This window comes from Phyllostomus hastatus, unplaced genomic scaffold, assembly GCF_019186645.2.
Source record: "Phyllostomus hastatus isolate PE091 unplaced genomic scaffold, TTU_PhHast_1.1 phas_scaffold_28, whole genome shotgun sequence".
In the NCBI taxonomy this organism is placed as follows: domain Eukaryota; kingdom Metazoa; phylum Chordata; class Mammalia; order Chiroptera; family Phyllostomidae; genus Phyllostomus; species Phyllostomus hastatus.
In genome coordinates this window covers 18,978,994-18,991,795 of record NW_025334022.1, presented here as the reverse complement: position 1 = coordinate 18,991,795, position 12,802 = coordinate 18,978,994, and the positions used below count along the sequence as shown (strand labels likewise).

Genomic DNA, 12,802 nt, shown 5'->3' with positions numbered 1-12,802 from the left:
ATTTTTGATAAACGAATTTATTTATATTAAGAGAGGAGGCTTTTAACACATTTTTTATATTCTTGCTATTGACAGAAAGATTTAAAGTTTAGTTCTCAAGTATCTCGGGATCAGATATAAGTCTTGATCTAAACTACAAGAGTCTCCTCTGACACAGATCAAAATCTGAAGCATAATGGCCATTCATATGACTCTGGTATAGTGGTAGAGAGCCTTCCATGATGAAAGAAGCTCATTTATTCCCAATGATGCCTGTTTCCTGGTCCATATATGAATCTTGACTCATGGCTTGATTGTTTGTTTGTTTTTAGTCTTGTGAATCTCATGGTTCTTAGTATTTTCTCTTAACCTACACTAATGACATCTAATACAATTGTCCACTAATAATCCAGTAGGAGGATATTTTACTTGTGCAGGGTGTCTAATGACACTCCAGGACATTTTCATCCAGTTCTCATCTGTATATCAAACTTAAGATGCCCAAAGCAATCTTCATCTCCCATCCTAAACTTGCTCCTCCCCTATTTTCCTTATATTTGTTTACATCCTCTCATTATCAAGGCTGAAAATATCAGAGTAATCTTTGGCCTTTCTTTTTCCCTTACCTCACTAATCCAATCAGTTAATAAATCCTGATGATTTTATCCCTTTTGTATCCCTCTGATTAAAATTTACTTCAAATTTCTAATGCTATTATAATCCACCCAACTAATTTAATACAATAAATATTTACTAGATATGAAGTTGTGTCAGGTACCTTGGTAAGATTAAGGATGCAAAGATGAATATAACCTACTCTCTACTCTCAATTATCTTCAAGTGCTGTGGATATTAGTATAGAAGTCTTATAATGAAGTGATGCATCCCTGAAGGGATGGTCAATTCCTCCTGAGGTTGGTGAGAAAAGTCTTCACAGAAGACCTACAAATAGAACTGAGTGTGGCAACTTCTAGCCAAGATGGAAGTGTAGATAGATACACTTTGTCTCCTTGAACAACCAAAATAAGAACAACAACAAATCTAAAAACAAAAACCAACCAAAACTGCCAGAAAATCAAACTGTGTGGAAGTCCAACAACCAAGGAGTTAAAGAAGAAATATTTATTTACACTGGTAGGAGGGGCAGAGATGGGCAGCTGGGGCAGAGAGGATGCATGGAAAGGCAGTGGCTGGAGGACTGGGTAGTCCCACATTTACATGCAGATAAACCAAGAGGAACAATTGTGGAGCAAGACAGACTGTGCAAGTCAGGGTTCCAGCCAAATAAAAGAAAGCCTCAAAAACCTCTAGCTGTAAAAACCTGTGGGAGTAATGGCAGTGTGAGAATCTCCCAGCCTCACAGGAGAGTTTTTTGGAGAAACCCACAGGGTTCTAGAATATACACAAACTCACCTACCTGGGAATTAGCACCAGAAGGGCCCAATTTGCTTGTGGGTAGAGGGGGAAGTGACTGAAAGCTGATGGAGACCCCAGCAAGTAGTATTGTTCCCTCTGACCCCTCCCCCACAGACAGCACCACAAGGCGATGACCTGGGTACCCCACCACGGGGAATACCTAAGGTTCCACCCCTTACTACATAATAGGTGTGCCAAGAGAAAAAAATATGGCCCAAATGAAAGAGCAGATCAAAGCTCCAAAAATAGAACTAAGTGATGAAGAGATAGCCAACCTATCAGACACAGAGTTCAAAACACTGGTAATCAGGATACTCACAGAAATGGCTGAGTATGGTCACAAAATACAGGAAAAAGTGAAGGCTATGCAAAGTAAAATAAAGAAAAATATAAAGGGAACCAATAGTGAAGGGAAGGAAACTGGGACTCGAAGCAATGATTTGGAGCAGAAGGAAGAAATAAACATTCAACTAGAACAGAATGAAAAAACAAGAATTCAAAAAGAGTGAGGAGAGGATAAGGAACCTCCCAGACAACATTAAACTTTTTAACACTGGAGTCATAGGGGTACCAGAAAGAGAAGAGGAAGAGCATGAAATTGAAAGCTTATTTGAACAAATAGTGAAGGAAAACTTCCCTAATCTGGCAAAGGAAATAGACTTCCAGGAAGCCTAGGAAGCCCATAGAGTCCCAAAGAAGTTGGACCCAAGGAGGAACACACCAAGGCACATCATAATTACATTACCCAAGATTAAAGATAAGGACAGAATCTTAAAAGCAGCAGGAGAAAAGAAGAGTTACCTACAAAGGAGTTCCCATATGACTGTCAGCTGATTTCTCCAAGGAAACCTTACAGGCAAGAAGGAGCTTGAAAGAAGTATTCAAAGTCATGAAAGGCAAGGACCTACATCCAAGATTCCTCTAGCCAGCAAAGCTATCATTTAGAATGGAAGGGCAGATAGAGTGCTTCCCAGATAAGGTCAAGTTAAAGGCATTCATCATCACTAAACCCTTATTATATGAAATCTTAGAGGAAGTATCCTAAGAAATTGAAGAAAACAAAAAATATGAGCAGTAAAATAATAACAAACTCACAACTATCAACAACTAAACCTAAAAAAACCTCAACAAACTAAGCAAACTAGAACAGGAACATAATTGTAACAGAGTGCAGCCAATGCAGGGACCCCAAATAGGGATTCGTAATGGGGCCAGAACTCAGGGTGTCCAGGAAATATCAGAACAATGTATATGAGATTCTTCACACTCCAGGTGTGAGCTGGGGGATGGGACACGTGGAGCAGGGCCATTGAGAGTTGTTTTGAATAGCAACAGTTAACAGTTTTGCAGCTAACCTCTGGCATGGTCATTTACCATATCTATAACCTTTAACTGGTTTCATAGATATGTTAAACAGCTGTGGCCATGTTTTGAGCCCGGGGGGATGGGAGTGACTTCAACTCATTATGTAACTGGGAGGTAACTCCCCCTGACTACAGAGCCTGCATAAGAGCTTGGAGATGATTGGCTCCACACCACAGGGCCACACCTGCCTGGACTTATATGGTAGCCCAGTAAATCTAGAAAAATATGGGAATGTTGGCAGCTATAGCCAATTGTGGGAGGAGTCCAAAATGGTGTGGCAGAGGAAGATTGGCACTGGGATTTAAACTCAAGAGCAGCAGCCATGCGGTATCTTTTTGGGACCGAGTGGCTTGGACAAAGGAGGATCACGAACTTGTATTTATTTTTCTGAGATACAGTACCCCGGATTGAGCAGAGAGGGAAGGAAGAACTGTGTGTTTGTGGGTATTCTAAAGGACTTTGGGATCTCAATGAAGACATTAAGTTATTACTCTTAAGTTTGTATAACTCTTTAAATAAATAATTCCTTTCCTTTTCACCAATCTCTGGCATTGAGAGACGTCTTTCAGGCAAGGTGAACCTAATACATAGTGGGGGACCCCTGGAGCACAAGGGTAGGTCCATTTGGTAATAGTATATTATTCACCACCCCCTCTGGGTCTGTTCTGTAACAGAATCACAGAAATAGAGATCACATGGAGGGTTATCGGCAAGGAGGGGTGGGGAAGAATGGGGGAAAAGGTGCAGGGAATAAGAAGCATAAATAATAGGTACAAAATAGACAGTGAACGGTTAAGAATAGTATGGGAAATAGAGAATCCAAAGAATTTATATGTATGACCCATGGACATGAGCTAAGATGGAGGAATGATGGTGGGAGCAGGGTATAGGGTGGAAGGGAATAAAGGGGAGAGAAAAATGGGACAACTGTACTAGCATAATCAATAATATATACTTAAAAATAGAACTGAGTGCGTATATTCTTATTCAATTAAAGTTTAAATATAGAGCTGAAGGTGGGGAAAGGTATTAAAAGCAGAGAAAAAAGTGTGGAAAGAATAATGTATAGCAGAAGGGCATTTCAGTAGTGATAAAGCTGGAGACATTGGCAGGATAGAGATCATGGAAGGCCTTGAAGCCATACTAAAATGATTCTCCTTCATCCAGTTGGTAATGTAGAGCCATTGAACAATTTTAAGTAAGATAGTATTTCTTTCAGAAATAAACAGGGTTTTGTTTCAGAAACATAACTGTGGTGACAGATAAACAAATGGATTAGAGATGTGAGAAGATTTGAAGCAGATAGATAAGTTAGAATATTATGGAAGTAGTGCAAGAGTGATGATTATGGTTTAAAGTAAGGCTGTAATAGTGGAGATTATTAAGAGGGGACAAATAAAGTTCAAGAGGTGGTAAAGTTTATAATTCATGTCTAGTGTCTACTCTGGGTCATATTCATTATAGTTGGAAATATAGGAAGGGAATTAGAAAAAATCATTTTATCTTTAAACAAGCTGAATATGAGATTTGCTTGGGCATATATGTGGATAGATTAAGCAGAAAATCCTGAATCTCCTGAAGTTCAAGAGAAAAACAGAGATCTCAGTTTTGGAATCATTGATACATAAGTAATATTATAAGCCATGAAAATGGTTAACATTACCCATTATGTTAGTTAGGTGTAGGTTTGGCCAAAAGTGACAGAAAATCCAAAATAAGAGTAGCTTAAATATACAAAAATATTTCTCTATCTGAAGGTAGACAGTTCAGGGCAGCTATGGTGGATTCTCAAAGTCATAAGAAATATAGACCCTTTCCATGAGCTGTTCCATCATTTTCAAGCCATTGCTTTTACTTCATGATCCAAAATAACTGCTTGAACTCCAACCATCATATCTGCATTTCAGCAAGCATGAAGAAGAAAGGAGAGAAAGAACACCCCTATCTTATGAGAGTGCTTTCTGCAAATTGCATATAATATCTCCACCTAATTTCCATTGGCCATGCACTTTATGGAGTCATGATTAAGGGAGTCAGGTTGCAGGGAGTTGAAAAGTAAATATAAGGGAAGAAAATGGAGCCATCAAGTAAAGAATACTTTTGGTAAATTTACTTTTTAAATAAAAAAAGTGAAAGCCATACATATAGGGATTTGTTTTATGTTTTACATTGGGAGAGGTTTATGTGTGTAAAGTACTGAAGATGATCCTTTAGAAACAATGAAACAGAAGAGTTAGTTTAGCTAATAGAGTAAGGTCATCATTTCAGAGAAAACAGAAAGAAATAGGAAGAAGATGACAGGTGGAAAAAATCAAAGTTGGAGAGAAGAAACTGCTCTTTCTAGGAGTGAAAAGAAATTGGAGTTTAGGTCTAGCATTTCAGAGTTTGAAAAATATTTGCAGCATTTCAAATGTTTAAGTACTGGTATATTTAAAAAAATGAAGAAATGACAAAACTGGTTGCAGAAACAGTAAGGTTTATTTTCAAACACTCAGTAATTTAGTAGAAGGATTACCTTATCTTACTTTTAGTCACTGTTTCCAGTATATACCCTGAACTTCCTAATTTCCATACCTTTGTTCTCACTACTTCCCACCTGGATTGCACATCAGCACCCACTCAAAGTCCAAAATCAAATTCAAGTGCCATTTCCTATGTGCCTCCTCTGTTTCCTTAACTGGAAATTATTTCTTCATCTTGTGAACTTCTTGAGCACTTACATACACCTATCTTTTATCACTTAAATTTTTCATATAGGCTTTATATCCTTTCATATTAATTGCTTTATCAAATTTGTACCTAATTCATTCATCTTCCACACTACTAGAACAGCTCTGTACCTCAAAAATGATAATAAAATATTTATATAGGTCATGGAAGGAGCTAAGGTTTCCCTTTATGAATCTTGATAATTTTCAACCATGATCATCAGGTTATCCAAAATATTGTGCCCATCCCTAGGCTTCCCAAGTGCATCTCTAAGTCAAATACCCAAAGTAATATATATATTCTTTTCCTAAATACAAATAGCATTTTCTTTAAACAAAACCAAGTCATAAGTCAAAACTATGGACAATTTTAAACAAAAGGAGTCCAATCTCATTACCAAACCATTTGGTGAATGTCTGGCCCAACCTAGTAGTAACACAATGACCAAGAACCCCTTGATGTCCAGACCCAAGCAATAAGATATTGTAGCTAATACACAAGAACCAGCAGTTGCAGCTTCAGGAAGACCATGCTGTGATGTGACATTCTGAGACATAGTGGCTCAGTTTGAATTTACAAGTTCATGAAGCAGTGAGGCCAAAAAAGAGAATAAGAACACAGTGCATTATTGACACCAACTAAAAACATCATGGTAAAGTTATTCAGATATAAAGAAAAGGTATGTGGGTCATAAATGGATCATGCCCATCACTCCCATCATCATAAAATATCCATACAGCACCCACATGTATGTATAAGAAATCAGGTAATATTTTCCCCCTTTTTACACCATGAAAGTATGGCAAATTATAACCATTTTATATCACAGAGTCAGTGAGGGGAGAACATCTTAGAAAATGCCAGTATTTCTTTTCAATCCTGAAGTGAGAAAAAAGAAAACTTGTAAGAAATACAATGTGGTATTAAAAGCTCTGTTCATAGCAATGTGCTTATACATAATATTGTGAGTTATTATAATCAGATATTTAAAAACCATCATCTAATAAATCCAACAAAAGCTAATGTGCACTAGAATCAACACTTAGTCCTTGCTGATGAAGAAAGCTGAAATAGCTTAATTAATCTCCATTTCCTTGATTAAAATATGAATAAATAAATGTAGGAGTTTAAACAACTAATATAAATATAATAACTTATTTTTCCTTCTGAAATAAAATATAACTGAAAATTAGAAAGCCAAAATCAGGAAATAATTTAGCAATTCCTTCTTATATCTGAACTTATAAAAACACTTCTACAATTGCAGAATTTTAGAGATTTAATGATTTGATTAATCAGTTGCTTTATTCATTTCAATCCTTTACATACACTGGCATTCCATAAATGTTTGTTGAATGAATGAATGTATGAATAAATTTATGATCAAAGAAATCTAATACTGACATTTTTCATATGAGAAAAAAATTTCCCCAAGCTAAAAAACTTGACTGAATTCATGCAGCTAATGAAAAATCCAGGAGTAGAAACAAGGTTTCCTGCATGCTTCTTTTGGATGAGCATAAGGGGAAGATATTAAAACTTAGGCAACTATCAGTGCACCACTATAATATTATCTTTGGAGATGTTAGAGGCTGTGCATCGAGAGAAAGTAGGCAAACACACTAGATTACCACCAGTTTAAATTGGAGGTTATCATGCTACTGCTGTTATATGTGCTTTTTTCGAACAATTATTAAATTATTATTGAACAATAGAGTTGGAATATACCTTACTCATTTGATGAATGTTTATTGAGCATCTACACTGTGTCAAATGCTGTTGTAGGTGCTCGAGACACATGAGTGGATAAAAGAGACAAAATTTTTATTCTCATGGAATTTACATTCTAGTGACCTTACAGGTAAAGACCCTCATTTTTTTATAGATGAGGAAACTGAACCCCCGACAGGTGAAGTGACTTACCTACATTATAATAGTGAGCTTGCGTTATGGCTGAACTGAGAGCTCAGGTCTCCCAGTGCATTTCACTTTCTACTATGACATATAACCTTACAACTTTCAAGAAAATTCTCTTTCTCTTTCTCTCTCACTCTTCTGTTTCTCCCCTTCTTCTCTCCTCTTCATCCCCTACCACCATTTTCCTTCCCTCTTCCTCCCTCTCCTTCCTGCTCTTACTCTCTCCCCTCCCCCTCCTCTCTCATCATTTCAGGCCACTATGCATCATCACACTGGCAATCAAAATATCAAGGTTTTGAATCATATGGAAATAATGAGAAATCTAATTACTATAATTATTTCACCTAGCTGTTTTAAGACTATGTCTCTTCATTTCTTTAAATCTGGAGTGGGGAAGGCATATGAAGGAAGAAAAGAAGAAAAGGAGAGAGTTAGGAAGGAAGGAGGAGGAGGAGAGAGAAAAGCAAGCAAGCAATGCCTTAAAAATGCATACAAACTGAAAATCATGATTCAAATTCTCTGCCAAAATGTTGATTGCTGTAGTTTAAAGAGGAAAATTATAGCCAGAAACAAATTTCCCAACTCTAACTTGTAAACAAATGGCAGTTAAAGTTGTAGAGGCACTTTTAAAAACAAAACTCTCTTTGCTATTTGGATGCTAAATTATTTTCTTATGCTTCTCAAGTAAAATATTGAGAAAAACAGAACATGAATGACACAAATAGGGACTTTCTTAGAACTTCTATCTATATTGTATGGTAGTAATATCATTCACAAATATTCACTCTAAATGGCAGAACTGAAAACTGGTTCTTTGAACCCAAATCTGTTGATCATTGGTTTCATTTGGCTTCCTTTCTTACTTTTGAAATTATTAATGTTCCTGTTACCAAAAAACAAACAAACAAAAACCAAACAAACAAAAATAAATGGGTTTGTCTGTCTGTTGCCACAAAAGCCAAACTCAGGAGGCAGATGCTGGTGTAAAAGGAAAGAAGTTTTATTCAGGTGCTACACGATCTGGGAAAATGGCAGAATCCTGTCTCAAAGCTCATCTCAGCAAAAGCAAGACAAAAGCCAGTTTCCAGAGTCCCTGCTCCAATTTAAAGTCCCATCCTTTGGACCCCACAGGTGGCTGCTAAGTGGTCACCAGGTAGCTCAGCTTGTTCCTGGCTGCTGTCAATTTCAGGCTCCCTCCTGGAGGCCATGGGCCATGCAGCTACTAGGGCCACAAAGGTCACATGTTCTCAGGAAAGAGCCCATGAGCATGCTTGTAAATGCATCAGCAGGTCAGCATAAGAGGCTCCTTCCTGGAGTCCGTGGGCCATGTGGCTACTAAGGTCACGTGGCCCATGGAAAGAACAGCAAGTCCACTGTTGGAATGCAGGTCATGAGCAAGCCAGTCACAAGCAAGAGAGAGCAAGAGGTTTTTTGTTCCCTTGGGACCATATTACTTTTGGGTGTGGAAGGGCACTTTCTCATAATGACCAATTAATTTCCTAAACTTTTGTATGCTTCAGGTGAGTACACTTCCCAATCAATCCCTTCTTTTCCCAGGCTTTACTGACAGGTCTCTTTGGCCCAGCACCTGCTGCTGCCACCATTTTAACTTCTATGGTGCATGTGCCTGCCTTCCACTGGTCCCACCCCAGATCTGGTATTGGAGGGAGGGAGGAAGGGCTTTTCCAGTGCTCAGTGTAAGACCCACTCTGTAACACCATCCCACAAATGGGGAGATTCCCTACTACCTCTATCAACTGCTCCATGGGGTAACATTCCTACATAAAAAAGAAAATGGATTATATATTTATTTTCATTTTTAAAATGTTTTATTTATTTTATTTTTAGAGAGGAGAAGGGAAGGAGGAGAGGCAGAGAAACATCAATGTGTGGTTGCCTCTTGCGCATCCCCTACTGGGGACCTTGCCAACGACCCAGGCATGTGCCTAGACTGGGAATCGAACCAGCAACCCTTTGGTTTGCAGTCTGGAGCTCAGTCCATTGAGCCATGCCAGCCAGGGCATATCATATTTTTAAAACAGAAAATACATGCAACATTTGAAAAACCTTTTGAAATGTGAAAAGAACACTCTAGTTTCATCTGGGATCACAGAACTGGACAAAAGCCCAAACAGGCATTTAGATTAATATACATCACAAAGAGTTGACTGAATTAAATAAACTTGTTTCTGTTTTGTTTTGCTTTGCTTTTTCTACTGTATCTAATCAAATCATTTTGCACTTGAGCAAGTATGGTTACACTGTTTTAAAAAATCACTGAAAGTTTTGAACTATTTTTCTTTTGTAAAAATAAGCAATTAACAAATCATAACAACACATAACATTCTTCCAATTTGCACTCTACTAGGCTTAATTCTTTAATTATCTAAAAAGAATGGAGGTCAATTCCCTCAGCCTCTGCTGCTTCTGCCCATCCTCCAGCAAGCACTCCAGGGCCACCTTTGATGGTGGTCCTCCACAGGAGAGAGTGGGATGGCGTGCAGGCAAGTGGCTGACAGGGGTGGCCAGGGTCCTGTGTGTTTGGCAGTGGTGGCAGCAGTGGCAGTGCCTCTATTGGGTCTGCTTGAGGCTCCCTTGTGCTCTGAGGAAATTTTACGGCTGCATAAGAGAATACTTGTCTTTCATGGGGCTTAGAATTCCTGTAGAAATACCTTTCTGAAAAGCTCACAATAATTTAAAAGTCCATCTTAGTTTTCCTTTTTGTTGAATTTCAGAAGAACATCCAGAAACTATGAAGAACGTTAGTAATAAAGAGTTTGACTGCCATTTCATTGATGAAGGCTTTATGGCCAAGGACATTCTGGACCAAAAAATTAATGAAATTTCTCCTGATGACAATGATGCCTTCCATGTTGTGGACCTGGGAGACTTACTAAAGAAACATCTGAAATGGTTAAAAACTCTTCCTTGGGTCACTTCCTTTTATACAGTCAAATGCAAGAACAGCAGAACAATGAAGACTCTCGCTGCCATTGGGATGGGATTTCATTGTGCCAACAACACTGAAATACAATTGGTACAGTTCTTGCAGTACCTCCAGAGAGGATTATCTACGCAAGTCCTTGTAAACAAGTACCTCAGATTAAATATATTGTCAATAATGGAGTCCAGATGATGAATTTCAATAATGAAGTCGAGTTGGTGAAAGTTGCCCAGGCACATCCAAAGGCAAAGTTGGTTTTGCAGATTGCTGCTGATGATTCCAAAGCAGTCTATCATCTAGTGTGAAATTTGGTGCCACACTCAAAACCAGCCGACTTCTTTTGGAATAGGCAAAAGAGTTAAATGTTAATGTCTATAGTGTTAGCTTCCACGTGGGAAGTGGCTGTGCTGACCCTGAGACCTTTGGCAGACCATCTTGTTAGCTTTCCTGGATCTGAGTAGGTAAAGTTTAAATTTGAAGAAATCACCACTATAATCAATGCAGCTCTTGACACATATTTTCAGTAAGACTCAGGAGTGACACTCATAGCTGAGCCAAGCAGATACTATGTTGCATCATCTTTCACATTTGCAGTTAATATCACTGTCAAAAAATTCATATTAAAGGTAAAAACAGACTCTGATGATGAAGATGAGTCAAGTGGAAAAACCTTTATGTATTATGTGAATGATGGAGTATCGGATCATTTAATTACATTCTCTGTGATCATGCACACATGAAGCCCCTTCTGCAGAAGAGGCCCAAAGCAGATGAGAATTATTATTTATCCAGAATGGGAGGATCAATATGTGATGACTTTGATTGCATTATAGAATGCTGTGGCTTGCCCAAGATAACTGTGGAGGACTGGGTGCTCTTGGAAATCATGAGTGTTTACACTGTTACTGCTGCTTCTAGTTTCAGTGGATTCCAGAGGTCGACTATCTACTATGTGATGTCAGGACCAACATGGCAATTGATGCAGCAAGTCCAGGACCACAACATTCCACCCAAAGTGGAGGAGCAGGACATCAGCACTTTGCCTGTGACTTCTGCCTTGAAGAGTGAAATGAAATGCCACTCAGCAGCCTGTGCTTCAGCTTATATTAATGTGTAGATGCTATTCATGTAGCTGTTACTGCAGGGGTAGCTTGAATTAAAGGATTAGTGGGGAACACTTAACTTATTAATTGCTAGTTTTGAAATGTCTTTGTAAGTAGTGCTGGCATAGATGGAACAATATGAAAGGCTGGGACATGGGGGTCACACTATCTGTGACCCCTTCCCAATATCCCCTGAAATTCCCTCTTCTCTCCCCTGTGGTCGCTGTCAGCCTGTCCTCTATTTCAGTGACTTTGGTTATATTTTGCTTGTTGCTTTTGAATGTTTGTTTTATATGTATTTTCACTCAATTTTCAAATGCTACTAAACAGTGTCCCTCAGCTTCTGAGCAAGCACTAGTAGCTTGTACATTGGCAAAACAGGCCAGAAGCTTAGTGCTGTAACTTATTTTAAAACTAAAGTACCTTGAGACCTTGCTGGTGTAGCTCAGTGGATTGAGCACAGGCTGTGAACCAAAGGGTCGCCAGTTTGATTCCCAGTCAGGGCATATGCCTGGGTTGCAGGCCAGGTCCCCAGTGGAGGCCACGTGAGAGGCAACCACACGTTGATGTTTTTCTCCCTTTCTTTCTCCCTCCCTTCCCTTCTCTCTAAAAATAAATAAAATGTGGTATTTGTCTTTCACTGCCTGGCGTACTTTGCTTAGCATAATGCTTTCCAGCTCCATCCATGCTGTTGCAAAGGGTGGGAGCGCCTTCTTTCTTTCTGCTGCATAGAATTCCACTGTGTAAATGGACCATAGTTTTTTGATCCATTCATTTACTGATGGGCACCTAGGTTGCTTCCAGCACTTGGCTATTGTAAATTGTGCTGCTATGATCTCACCTTTAACACAAACCTAAACAACAAAACAAACAAACAAGCAAAATATAGCCAAAGACACTGAAATAGAGAACAGGCTGACAGTGACCAGAGGGGAGAAGGGAGGGAATCTCAGGGGAATTTTAGGGGAGAATGGGAAGGATTTAGAGGAACAAATATAAAGAATACAGGGACAAAAACTAGAGGGGATGGAAATGGGAGGGAGGTGGAGAAGGATGGGTGGGTGAGCTGGGATGGGAGTAAAGGACAGAAAACTGTACTTGAACAATGATTAAAATAAAGTTTTAAAAATATTAGTAAATTTTTTGAAGATTTTATTTATTTATTTTTAGAGAGGGAAGGGAGGGAGATAGAGAGAGAGAGAGAAACATCAATGTGCAGTTGCTGGGGACAATGGCCTGCATCCCAGGCATGTACCCTGACTGGAAATCGAACCTGCGATGCTTTGGTTTGCAGCCTGCGCTCAATCCACTGAGCTACGCCAGCCAAGGCAATATTAGTAAAAATTTTAAAAAATTAATAAAAAGACTT

At 38.7% G+C, this 12,802-nt stretch overlaps 1 pseudogene; it reads left to right on the top strand.

Moving 5' to 3' along the window:
* Nucleotides 1-10,138: 10,138 nt before the first annotated feature.
* Nucleotides 10,139-11,447, top strand: LOC123805196 (annotated as a pseudogene).
* The last annotated feature ends 1,355 nt before the right edge of the window (nt 11,448-12,802 follow it).